The sequence below is a fragment of the Peromyscus maniculatus genome, chromosome 9 (genome assembly GCF_049852395.1).
Source record: "Peromyscus maniculatus bairdii isolate BWxNUB_F1_BW_parent chromosome 9, HU_Pman_BW_mat_3.1, whole genome shotgun sequence".
In the NCBI taxonomy this organism is placed as follows: domain Eukaryota; kingdom Metazoa; phylum Chordata; class Mammalia; order Rodentia; family Cricetidae; genus Peromyscus; species Peromyscus maniculatus.
In genome coordinates, this window is record NC_134860.1 from 117,676,855 (window position 1) to 117,690,422 (window position 13,568).

The 13,568-nt window shown below is 45.8% G+C and overlaps 1 protein-coding gene across 8 annotated transcripts in view; it reads left to right on the plus strand.

The window, feature by feature from the left end:
* Positions 1-2,406: 2,406 nt before the first annotated feature.
* Mbnl2 (muscleblind like splicing regulator 2) overlaps positions 2,407-13,568 on the plus strand; it is a 159,511-nt gene continuing 148,349 nt past the window's right edge. For all 8 annotated transcript variants that reach the window (XM_015997476.3, XM_015997475.3, XM_015997478.3 and 5 more), the window contains exon 1: positions 2,407-2,654. The gene's annotated coding sequence lies outside the window, so the exon portion shown is untranslated. The remainder of the gene's footprint in view (positions 2,655-13,568) is intronic.

Below are 13,568 nucleotides of genomic sequence, written 5' to 3' on the forward strand. Positions count from 1 at the left end.
GTTAAGGTAAAGGATGTCAGTCACCTGGACAAAGGGACACTGGCAGAGAAGGAACAAAGTAAAATGTTCTAAATATTCAGGCATTAAACTTGACAGACTTTGACAAAGCATTTCAAGTTGTGGTTGGGGAGGAAAGCCAAGAAAAAGCGCCAGGGTTTGGGCTTGTACAAATGAGTAAGTATGATGTCATTTCTTGTGATACAGATAATCAGCACGTGTGTGTGGCCTCTTGTCCAACATAGAAATTTCTGTAAGGATATCCATCATTTAGTGAACCTCTACCGCACCAGTCTTCATGCGGATGTTTTATGCACATTCTCTTAATTCATGTAGCACATGAACCTTGCCTTGTAAAATGGCAAGATCAACTCAGGCAAGCTAGCTGTACAAGGCTGCATTGTTGGGGGCTTAAAATAGCTTGGTACCATGAACAGTACAGAAGGCCTTTTGAGTATCAGGGAAGCTGGGGTGGATGAGGACGGCACAACAGAAGAATATGACAAGTGACCCGAGGTCTACACTCTTGGTAAGAAAGAAAGAAGCATGAGGCAGAGAGAAGGGAAGTTCCTTTAGGAAGACAGGAGCGGTAAAGCTGACTATGAAGGCAGGGGCCACAACAGGCCCTTGGAACTCTATAGTTTGGATTTTATGGAGGGACAGGTTTGAGTGTGAAGGGAACATGACTTTACATGACTTCAGAAAAACCTGTCTGGCAACAGAGAAGACCAGAGCTGAAGAGCTCTGTATCCCAGAGGCCACCAATTAGCTTTTGTATCATACAGGCAATAGGTCAGAACTCTGGCCTAGCTTGGAGGAAAGTTCTACCAGACTTAATTTCTTTGGGTGAGAATGGGGGTTGACTGGGGCTAAAATTTAAGGAATAAGATGAGGAGAATGGAGATTCCATGTCAGAAGCAAGAGATGGGAAGTTAATTGTAAGTTTGAGATCACGCAGGTGTGTGTGTGTGTGTGTGTGTGTGTGTGTGTGTGTGTGTGTGTGTTGTGTGATCAGTGTGTGAATACTGAAAAAGGATGTCCACCCATTTGAATAGAGCTAATTTAAATTTTCAGAAAGAAAAACAGACTCAAAGCCTAGAACTAATGATATCGAGGGGAAATTAGAATAAGTATTAAGTATTAAAATAAAGAGGAATAAAATATGATAGTCTATTGAAGAAAATTAGTCTACAAATCACAACAAATGCTGTGTTTTAAGGGTGCAACTACAAAATTTAAAAAAAAAGTAGAAACCATTACATTCTATCCTGTTGCTCTATTGCAGATGCATTAAACGGTTGCTTATAAAAATATAGAGCTAGGCTCAGTCTTTCTGATGAATAAGGTCTTTGTTCTTGTTGGAGTTAGTCACAGGACCATCATACTTAATTTTTAAGATTCAAAATGTTGTGTTTTGTGGAAGGAAAATGTGTGCTTATTGTGTTTTCTAAATGCCATATGTTTTTGTTTTTGTTTTCAAAGCGTGCAGAAATGCTGTTGACTGGGGGGGAAATAACCCTTTCCGCTCTTTTTTCTTGCTTTGTCTTGGGGGAAATCCCAGCATCTTCTGGGTCATCTTCTGCGGACTGAGACCAGAGGATGCCCCTTAGACAAGCTTCCTGTGTGTTCAGCAGTAAACACCTTCCCGCAGTTATCGCTGCATTAGGGACACTGTGGGCCAAGGCAGGAGTATTTATCAGATGGCATCTAAGACGGTTACAGCACACCTAATCCTCTAGTGGGTGCCAGCCAGCAGCCTCAAAGCTTAACGTATAGATATCCATTTTGTCATTCGGCATCCCCTAATTGAAGTCCCTATCGCTCTGGAAACTTAGATGGAAGACAGATGGGTTCCAGGAAGTAACCACTGCAGCACAGCAGTTCTCTAGCAAAGCTGTGTGCTGGGGCTGCAAGCATGTTCTGGTCTTGAATGGGTACTGGGACTTGGTGATAATCTTCCTCAGTCATGGAAAATGCATGCATGTATTTCGTAAGGTATTACTTCCCGTGACAAACATTGAATTATTTTCTTTATACATACGTCTCTATCCTTATGCTTTTTGTCAACCGGCAGTAAGGACTTCAGTTTGGGGAACAACTGTATTTCCTGGCCATCTTAGGAGTTTCGTGTCTCCCGGAGTATTTACGATGCATCTCCCAGCTCTGGGCTGGCTGTCTCGAAGCGTGTTTGTCTGAGCTACCCGTCTCTGTGCTCTGCCAATTATGTACCACTTTGTCTCGGTGCTATGACTGCTTTCTTCGGAGAGGGAGATCCCTCTTCCATCAGTATGGACGCACTGTTTTCAGACCCTGCCAGCGCTGGGTTGCTGTGTCAGTCATCCTATGAGGACCAGTTTCAGACGAGGAGGACTGACGAGCTGGCCAGGGATTGGCTGGCCGCGCCTGGGCGGGGCCTGTGGGAAGGAAGGGCTGCAGCTCACAGCAACAGAGTTTAGACTGTCTTTGCTTCATCATCTGAAGGTAAAATTTTCCAGCCACAGCCGGCGGCTCGCAGAGTACAATAAACAGGGACGGACGGAGAACTCCTTGCATGGACCTCTCTTCCTCATGATGCGGTGGAGAAGCCGCGGCCACTCGGTCCTGCCAGATGTTCTTGGGGTTACTGTACATGAGGAGGACAAGCAGAGCTAAACAAGGTAGGAGGACCCCCCCACCTTTTTTCTTTCTTTCTTTCTTTTTTTTTTAATGTTTAGAGTTTGCTGCAGTATGCTGCATTCCATGTGTGTGCTTAGGGAAGCCAGGGAGACCGGATTCCACTAATTCGAACGGAATACTCGCAGGAAACCCTGGAGTTTTACGTAACATTTGGATTTGAGAACAAGCTGTGGCAAAGCCGGAATCTACGCCGCCCGGTTGGGGGTGAGGCATAAAACTGAGGGTTTTATTTATTTATTTAAAGAACAGACCCATTTATCATTATTTTTTAATTACTTGAGAGATCCTGGCCATTATTTTCTTAGAGAATGTTTTTACTGCTATCGTGAGATACAAGATAAAGTTTACATGGATCCTATTCTTTGAAAACATACTTGAAATTAAGAATTAAAAACATAATCATGGTAAATAATCATCGGTTGAACGTTTGGAACCGAAATATGTCTGTTTCTTAGAAATTGGGGGCCACCCTGGTGCTCCAGGGCAACGGCTTTAATTGAGTTTCAAAAGCACATTTTAACCACCAAGCCAGAGGTAGCTTCCTGGCTGGTCTTAGACACTGTAGTTCAATGTTTACATTGCTTTTCCTGGCAGCCTCCGTCTTTGTTTCCAGCTTAAAAGTGGGACCATTATATTCAAAAGTAAAGCTGGGTTAATAATGCTTACTGCAATTATCTGATCTGTATGCATTTTTAATGAGAACACACAGCCAGCAGAATAATTTAATGAGAGCAGGCTAGCTTTTAAAGCTGGGCTCTCACTATGCCCAGCCAGATCAACTTTCTTGCCGAGAAGCAGCGGCTAGAAAGGTTGAAGCAGATTTATTTTTAACACACTTGGCCCAGGAGAAGGAAAAGATCTCTCTGTGTTAAAGAATTCTTTCTGCCCTTTTCCGTTTTAAATTTCTGCCAGGCATGAGGAAACCATGCTTTTTTGTTAGGCCTTGGAAGCATGTGTTTACAATAAATGTGTAACATTTTTAGAATAGTTAGCAAGCGCTGAAGCGGAGGAGAAAAAAAAAAAAACTTGCCTAACCGCCACCCCCGTGAATGTTCCAACGTTCCTCTAAAAGTCTTACTGTCCCTTTAAAAGACAAAGATTAAGTAGGAAAATATGTATATTTAGGCGACAATGTGGAACAAAAGTGAAGCAGGAGACATTTTTACAGTCTACATAAGGGGAAGTTTCTTCCTCTCCATTCTGAGGGGCAGCCGTGTTCATTTACAGAAGGGCGATGCCACGTAGATTCTTCTAGACCCACTGTTTTTACTTTCAAGGAGAAGTGCAGGACACTAGCCCAGAACTTCTGACGTCATCCCCCAACTATTTCTGCTGTGTGTTCTTTTATTCAGCTTGTGGAGAGGAATATTTCTCTCTGTCCAGGCCAGGAACATTCGCACTCCCAGTTGGCAGGACCTGAGTTATGTCTTCCCATTTAAACCCACAGCCCATCCATCCCCCTTCCCAGGCCAAATGGGGTGGCTTCTCCTACCTGCCTGTCTGCGCAGGTTTCTGCAGGCTTCTGGCTTGGCTAGTGAAAAGCCACGGGGAGCCTTGGGGAGCCGAATTTCACTTTCTTTCTGGCCTAACTCCCCCGTGGTGGTGCAGCTCTGTAAGGCTATCTGTGTGGACCATCCCCGGGCCCGGGGTGGGGTGGGGGGTGGGTGGGGGGGGCATTCCTAGCTCCCCTGGAACCATCATCAAGGCCCAGGTTATGCCACCAAGTTCAAGGTTGCTTGGCTGGCGGGTGGCAGCCGCTTCCACAGGTAAAGCGCCATGTCCTAGGGCAGAGGGTTCAAAGGGAATGAAACACAATACTGCCTGCTGTTAACCCCGCGTCACAGGTGGCACTCCGGAGAGACTCTGATCATACAGATCAGGGGAAAGGGTAGTGCGCACTGAGCTGCCTTTCAAAGAAAGAATTTGGGTTAGAGGACACTGCAGTTCCCAGGAGTCCCTGCTCCCAGCCGGCCTCCTCCTTCCCACCACTCGCCCAATGTGGCCTTGAGCAAGTGCCTACCTCAGTTTCTCTCTCGTCAAAGAACATGTTACACTTTCCCTTATTCTAGAATTCCAGGGAAAGGGTCTTGTACAGACAACAATAACAAAAGTTGTTTGTCTCCTGGCATTATGAGCTGTGTAAAGTACAAAGGGAAGAGACCTCTGTGTGGAGACATTGTCGGCAATGTCTTAGGGCGTCTGGATATAAGACCACAAATACAAAACCCTCTAGTCTCTGTCAATTCCATATACGTTTTCTAAGGATGTGTATGCCTAAACCAACAAATGAAATTTCCAAGCGTGGTTGTTTGAATTTCCTCCATCGATCTGATCTAATGCTCTAGAAGCTAGGTGAGCCGGCCTCTTTCCAACAGTAGGCATCATCGTGCCATAGAGCCGAAAGTGATCTGGTCTAACGCTCTAGAGGCTGAGTGAGCTGGCCTCTTCCTACAAACAGGAGGCATCACCATGCTGTAGTGACCCAAGTGCTCAGTGCTATTTTTACTTTGACTCTTGTCTGAAATTTGTGAAAGTGGAGTGAATACAAGAGAAAACTGGGTGGAAGGGAGAAAAGGACGCTTGTGAAACACACTGGCCACGTAGCGCTCCTGCCTAACAGCCTGCCTTCTCTTTGCTCGTTGTTTTAATTTGCTGTTGCCATGGTGAAAACAAATCAATATCACATGGCTCCCAGCCAGTCCCGCGCTCGGGGAGCGCCATAGAAATCCAAGAGCAGGTACTCAGGATTTCAAGCAGGAATCGGGAGAAGAGGATTTAGATACTGAGCTTGAGTGAATTCCTCCTGTAGAAGGAGTGGGTCAACCTGACACGCGTGTTCTCTGCCTTCCTTCTTCCATTCTCTTACCAGCAAGAAAAAAAAATGTGAAAGAAAGACAGGCTGACATGTTTATGTTTTCCAAAATAACAAAAGAGTAGCAGTGCAGAAGTAGGAAGAGGACATTGCAGTGGGCGTTGGGTTCTTGTTAATGAAGAGATGGTACGGGGATGAGAGGCAGTAGTTGTGGAGAACATAGTTTGGGTACCTTCAGCACCTCCACAGAGAGCTATTCCTGAGAGGCCCTTGGGTCCTTAACAGCTACTCCTGGTCTGGTCCGTCAGACAGAGAGCTGGCCAAGAGGAAGCAGGTGGGCAGTGGGGGTGAGGACAGCAGACAGGAGCCTCCATCATGACAGATCTGCAGGTCAAAAGTCAACCCCGGGAGCACAGAAGAACCCCAAGGTCACCACCGCACAGAACAGGACAGTTTTTCCTTCCCACGGAAGCTGCAGAGGCCCAGTCTGAAGCTCTGAGGAGAGCAGGGAGGAGACCTCAGAAAACAAATAAAGGATCAGGAACCCGAGCTTCCTTTCTGGAAAGAGCCACTCAGACAGGCAGATAGGTGCGTTCCCACTGCTGTGTGGAGCAGGGAACTTGGTATTCCCCACTTTGGAAGGATGGAATCCTAGCTGGGCTTGGGGGCAATCGGTTACAGTACTATTGTCGCTTCCAGCATTTCAGTCAGACCAGTTTTTGTTTTCCTTCTTGAAAATGTGTGCAAAATGTCCCTTGCAGCAAGAGTAATCGTCTCAGTGGGGAGTCAAAGGTGATTCCCAGCAGTGCTTGCTCCAGGCCTGGGCCTCCAGGGCTGGGCTTCGTCATCGCTAGGCCCCGCCTCCACTGAGGCACGGAGTAAAAACAGGTATGTTTGGTAAGGCCTCAGCTGTCTTTGCGGGGCCTGAGCCCCAGGCTGGTGGACAGTTTTCAGCTGGCCTTCTCTTACTCCCCCTCAATATGACAAAACATCTTGGACTCAACAGTGTGCGTTAGTGTTTCGAGAAAGAACGCATTGTCTAAGGTCTCTTGGGTCAGCTATTCCATCCATCAATCAACAAGTGTTTGTTAAACATCCTTTGGGCAGGCTCTTGCATTTGTTAGAACACAGTTACCTAGTACCTGCCTTTGTGTATAGGCACAAATACACCTGTCATAAACCCCAAATTTCAAAGGCTTTAAAACATCGTTATTAGCTATTATTAAGTTAGCATTGTTAATCATCAGATATTGATTTTAATCTAGACATAATTCTGGTATTTAGGGCCAGAACAAAACAGATTTTTAAAGAGGTTTTTAGATTACAGACATCTCTACTTAGCTATCTGCACTTTCTTCAGCTCTGCTGGATTTCTTACCATCAGTGATGTATGATTAACATAGAGGGAGATGAGCCATGGTGTCAGGGTGCTTGAAGCATCCGGCACAGAGAGCTTGTGGGAGCCTTCAGAGTCTCAGCAACCAGAGCTTCAGCCTGCAGTGGCGAGGGACCCTGGGCAAACCATTTATAAAGCCTTAAATGCCAGCCAGAACAAAAGGAAATCTTAGACCCTCTCCCACTTCTGAGCTGCTGCTGCCTGCCCCCAACAGCCCATGATGCAATTATGAGGAAACCCGATGCTGCCTCTGGAGGATTATACTTCCCCGCATTCTTTCGTAAATGCAGGGTTTTTGTTGTTGTTGTTGTTTTCTTTTAGTTGATTTCCTCCTCTTTAAGTTGTTTTTGATGGTGGTCGTTTGGGGGATTTTGCCCCTGGACATCTTTTCTTTGGACGAAGACAAATTATGTGAGGCTGAAGGACGCAGTTAGTGCAGAGCTGAGGGAGAAGGCTCAGAACGCAGCCTCTCTCTTTAAAGCTTTTTTTTTTTTTTTTTTCTAAATCAGCCCTGGGTATCCGTTGCTGAAGGAGCTGGGCCCAGGTTAGGAGCATCCATGGAAACTGGCTGATGAAGAGCTGGGAGGTGTAGGTCACCTTAGTGGGACAGGAGAGACTGTGTGACATGGGCAGTCTCTTCCCTGAGAGTCACCTTAGTGGGACAGGAGAGGTTGTGTGACATGGGCAGTCTCTTCCCTGAGAGTCACCTTAGTGGGACAGGAGAGACTATGTGACATGGGCAGTCTCTTCCCTGAGAGTCACCTTAGTGGGACAGGAGAGACTGTGTGACATGGCGAGTCTCTTCCCTGAGCTGTCTGCAGCGCACAAAGGGTAGGAAAGCAGATCCTTACAAACAAGATAAGAGCAAAGCACAGCTTGTCCTCAGAAGAATAATCAACAGATGTGGGGCTCCTTGCCCTTGACCAGGGCTTTTGCTGGCATTGTCTCCATTAACAGCTCCAGTGGGGAGTTAAAAGTGGGGACCCAGATTAAGGCTCTCTGGGTAAAACTCCAGGAGCTGAGTTATTATTAGGTTTTAAAACTTTTATTTGTTAGAGGACCGGGGATATACCCCAGCTGGTAGAGGGCATCTCGGGCATACTTGAAGCCTTGGGTCAGTCCTTACCCAGTACCACAGACAACCAGGCATGGTGGAGTAGATCTGTAATCCGAGCACTCAAGAGCTGTAGGCAGGAGGACCAGAAGTTCAGAGTCATGCGTTGTTACATAGTGAGTTCTAGGCCAGCCTGGGCTAGTGTGTGTGTGTGTGTGTGTGTGTGTGTGTGTGTGTGTGTGTGTGTGTGTGTGTGTGTGTGCTTTTATACTTCCCCCATCCTCTGTGGTTGATTGACTTGGATTTTGAAAGCACAAGAAAAACTCTTGATTGTCCCAGGTACCAGATGTGCGGATACAGAGTCATGTCCCCACCTAAGTACTTTCGTAGGTAGACAACATTAAACCTAGACAGCATAAAGGTAAAGCCCTCAGAGAGGTAGATTTCTCAGCTCGGATTACTTGAGTAAGCTTCGGGATAAAGCCAATGCTGACCCCATACCCCAACCCAGTCACACAGCAGTGAGGTGTTTCTAGAATGCACACTTCGTGAATGGTTGTGGATGCCCTGCAGGCCAGAGAATAACCAAAGTCAACAACGACAGCAATGTTCACAGCCTTCTGTTCCTCAGAGAACAACTCACCGAGTCTCTTAAACTGCTAGAAAGATGGGGGGTGACTGTTTTAGGGGCATTCTTTACAAGCGAGATGCTTTACATATATCTTATGCACCTGGAGTGTAGAAGATGGTCAGAGCCCCACCAGATCAACCGTGCTCCCAGTTTGCTGACAGAAGAAAAGAACTCTGAAGATTTGCTAACAGCCACATCATGGCAAAAGTCCAGCATGGCTAGGACTTAAACTAAGGCCTCTGAGAGTCCCAAGTCCTATAGGTAACCATAATTGTAGATTTTTCAGCTGAATTAAATAAAAGAGAGATGAAATTAAATAACTTACAGAAAGAACTGAAGTCTCAAGGTAGAAAGATAAATTGTTTTAGAAATTTCAGACCCACTTAGTCTCTAGTAAATTCTAAGTGTAATAGTTATGGTGACATCTTACAGGTCTATGGTATTTCAGATTTGATGTTTATTATCTCCTCTAGTGATCAGAACCCCCACTTCCTGTTTAACAAAGGATGAAAACAGGATTTGAGTGAGGTTAAATAATATACTACAAGTTTTAGTAGCCCCGAAGTGGAAAAGGTAGTCCTTAAACCAATGGAAATTTACACACAGGACATTTAATGAGCCAAATGAATCACACTGTGGTCTGACTTGAAGCTTTCATACAATGCGTATTACACAGTTGAGCAGAGCCCGACCCTAGCAATCTGGAGAAGATAGTAATGTTTTTAATTAAGAGATTGAATTATCCTTTAAAAAAATCTATAAATTTCTGGCATCCTAAATGCAAGCTTCAATTAATCAAACTAAAAGTATTAGGGAAGTGCATATGGTATAGATGATTTAGTGCTTACAGTGTTAACGTTCTGAGAATTTGGGAAAGAAGAGCTGTGTTTGGGTCAGAAAGTAGACAGGACTTCATGGAGGAGGGATACCTTGATTGGCTGTAAATGCAAGCATTTTGTCTACATCAGCCTTTCTAATTTGGAAAGTCTATACCCCAGGCCAAGGATAAGATTATTTAATAGTAAGGGGAGAGCGCAACTTATATATTACTTAGTGTTCTAAGCTGTCAATTTTCATATGTATTTGATAATGTATAGATCATATTGGCATTGTTATTAAGGAACTACTGTTAGGATGGTTTCTGATTTAAAACCATGTTTGATAATAGGAACTGAATGATCAAGAGGCTTGGGGAGCCCAGGGATCAACAGCTCAGGGAGGAGGAATACTGGTGGGGGTAAGGGACCACGGAGATTGACTTTGCCGACTAGGGAGTCAGGGTTAGGGGATAGTGAGCAATCAGGCTGCACGGGGCAGTTGGAATCAACAGGGTGGAGCCGAAGAGCCATGCAGCAGAGTTTAGTGTTTTTATCCTACAATATAACACTTCCTGAAGATTTTATTGGGATTTTTAAGATAGGGTTTGAGGTTAGACCATTTGTCATGAGTGATGCCACTGGACAAAAATTTTACAATATTCCAGGCACAACGTAGGGAAGAGGTGGATGAAAGTGGAGGAGAAGATCCAAAAGACATCAGAACAGAAAAACAAGAGAAGCTAGCCAGAGCTCAGGAAAGCTCGAAACACATTATAGCTCTATCATAAGAGATACTGATGGTGCCGTGACTGAAAAGCAGATAGCGAGAGCAAGAAACTAGCCAATGGGAACAGGGTAGGAGGAGGAGAGATGATGAGCTGTGAGCTTTCAACACAGCACTTTAAGCCAATAATGGGATAATCTGTGGAGTTGTAGATACTTGACAAGGAGGGAAGCGGGTGGAGAGGGGGTGGAGAGCAACCCAGGCCCCAGGCTGCCGGTTTCTAAGCCCGAGACAGCTGTTTTGAAGCTAGAGTTGATGTCATGGATACTCACTACCACGTGGAAAGAGGGAACATTAAGGAGAAACAATTGACCGATGGTGAGCCTTGAAAAAAGTAGTTGGTGGCCCAGAAGAAGCTAGGAGCAAAGAATCAGGAAACTAGGTAGACATAAAAAGAACAAGATAGTTTAAAAAAACAAGTAAGCAAAACTCTTGAGGACCATATCCTAATCTCCACGAATCCACAAGAATCATTTGTTTACTTTTCTTGTTGCTGGTCAAAACACCCAATGAAAGCACCTGATGAAAGGCAGGTTCACTGTGGCTCATGGTTTGAGGGTATGGGCCATCAGTGCAGGAAGCTAGGATAGCAGGGCCTGACAGATTTGGCTGCATCACATCCACAGTCAGGACTGGAAAAGAGAGCTGAGGACCACCCCCCCCCCCCCCAGTCCTCAGAATGGTGCCCTCCACGTTTAGGGTGGGTCTTCTCATCTCAATTCACCCAATCTCAAAACTCCTCCACAGACATGCCCAGAGGTTTGTTGTCATGGTAATTCTAAATCCCATCCAGTTGACAATCAAAATTAATGATCACAGCCTCCTACATGTATTTTACCCTCTTAAGCAGGAGTCTCTGGCAATGGTCCTGTTGGAGGCAAGTTTTGTTTATAGTCATGTTTAAAGTTACAGAATAGTGGGTGTATAAGAGAACATTCCTGGCTGCATCTTCCATATGTATAGGTGACTTAAGAAATAGATTTTCAGAGGGAGAGCATTTAAAAGCAAAATTATTGAGACTTTTGCATCTGCCTTTTAAAATACATATTTTCGGGATGTCGCTAGTTAGGATGATAATTCCAAAGTGACGTGTCACCAGACACTGGGTGTCTTGTTTTTCCTGGGTCTGGAGGTCTCTCTTGAACCCAGCATAAGGACTGCCTGGAAACAAATTCTCAGGTTGAAAGTGTTTGGTGTGTTTGGTACCCGCTTGCCAGATGCCTCCCAGGACTAAACCAGAACAGCACTTCTCCAGCATCCATGTACCTGCAGGTCACCTGGGGATCTTATTAAGAACATAGATTCCGATTCAGTAGGTGGGGGGGGGGGCAGGATGGTTAACACTCTGCTTTTCTAACAAGCTCCCAGAGGATGAAGATGATGATACCACTCATCCGACTCACCGGGAGCCTCTGGAACACTGGGGCAGCTTGCAGAAAAATGCCTGCCAGTAGCTGATGAGTCTGAGATAGCTCACCTGAAGAGCCCATGTAGGGTAGAGGCCAGCAGCCACTAGTCCGGGTAGCTTCTGCAGGGTGCTGAGTCTCCCTTAGAGGTCAGATCATACTGATGTCACTTCCTAGTCTTAAGCTACTCTAGCTAGGATGGGAAAGGTGAAGGCAGTGGTGACGACAAGTGACTACATAGAGTCCGTCTGTGGACATCTCCTATGCCGAAGATGTCTGTGATCATTGTGGACAGACTCACAACCTGTATAAGAAGTTTGATCACCGCCCCCAGGCACGGCCTCTGAGTCTTATGTATCTGCTTTAAGAGATTCTCCTTTTTTTCTTCCCAAAGAAACACATGTTTTACAAATCAGCCAAGAATAACCCCCCACTTTTTTTTTCTAGGCAGTGGGTGGATTTAAAGACCAAAAATGTATCTACCTCATACCTTAAACACTCAGTGAATGAGTTTGCAGGACTTTGTCAGTCTCGCTCTACCTTGGGATGTAGAGAACATGTTCCTCTCCCTGTCCTCTCCAAAGGGTGTGAAGAGTAAATAGGATGGGCCATGTGCTTTCGGCATGGCGTGTTCAACCCCACTGCATTCATGTTACAGCCTACAAACGAAGACATCAGTAGAGCGCACAGGGGAAGTCCAGGCCTGAGTAGAGACCTTACATCTTGTTATGTCTCATAGCTTGTGCTCATCAGTCCTCTCGCCTCTTGGGCGCTTCCCCTTTCTCCATCTCCAGCAAGGCTCTCCCTTTCCTGGAGCCAGGAATGGAGCTAAACTGATTTAGGGGAAGTCTTTCCTGCCTGATTGCCGGTTTAGTCCACATACAGATGGGTGGGGGTGGGGCACGCTTTTTAATTGACCAATAACCTTTTAAGAATGAAACAGAGCAAAGGTTTATCGAGCATACTGAGTGCCTGCTATATAGCCAGCCTCTGTTGAGAGCTGTGTCCGTTAATTCCATTAAAATGTTTTATGAAGAAAGTGAAGCACAGGGAGAGAGTTACCTGCCAAAGTCACAAGCTAATCAGGGGCAGAACAAAGGTGAGACACACCTTGACAGGATTTGACACCTCAGGCAAGAATGCCTCCTTGGGGACTGCAAAAGGGGGGCTTGCTTCAGAAAATGTCCATGGCACACCTACTCCCTGTGGAGTTAAACAGACAAAGCCTGTGCGGTGTACTCTGCAGACAGGAAGTGCCGGTGTACTCTGCAGACAGGAAGTCATTTCTTAGCCAGGGACATTTTTCACAAAGGAACTCCGTGTAGTACCAGGTCACGGCCAGGGAATTATCTCCATTATTTGTTGAGAATTAGCTGGCCTTTTGTTACTTTTCAGGTGTGTGTGTGTGTGTGTGTGTGTGTGTGTGTGTGTGTGAGAGAGAGAGAGAGAGAGAGAGAGAGAGAGAGAGAGAGAGAGAGAGAGAGAGAGAGAGAGAGAGAACTTTATTCAAGTCTGAGGAGTTTTGTGCTGTTTTGACATTGCTATCTGAGAGAATTCCTAGAAACATGTTTGTGTGCATGGTGGGATGGTGGGGTATTGGGGATGGGCCCAAGGCCTCTCTCACACTAGGCAAATCCATTGAGCTACATGCTGTTCTTTCTCTACTTTTAGTTTTGAGGCAAGGTCTTGCTAAAATATTCAGTCTGGTCACGAGTTTGCAATCTTTCTGCCCCAGCCTTCCTATCGGTTAGGATCATTGATTGGCCTTTGCCACCTGGCTAGGAACACTTTCCATCTTCCGTCCCACCCCCCACCCCGGCCTGTGCAGTGTGTTTCCTGCCGGAAGTTCCGTCCTCCTCCGAGGGTTCACTGCTCCCGTGCAGCTGCTCTGGGATATCCGTGGTCTCCTCTGCCTGCTGCTGTGCTTAGCTATGGTCTTCTTTCTCCTGCTGATTCTCCTGCCCAACTCTGTTCCTAGCATCCCTACCAAGTGG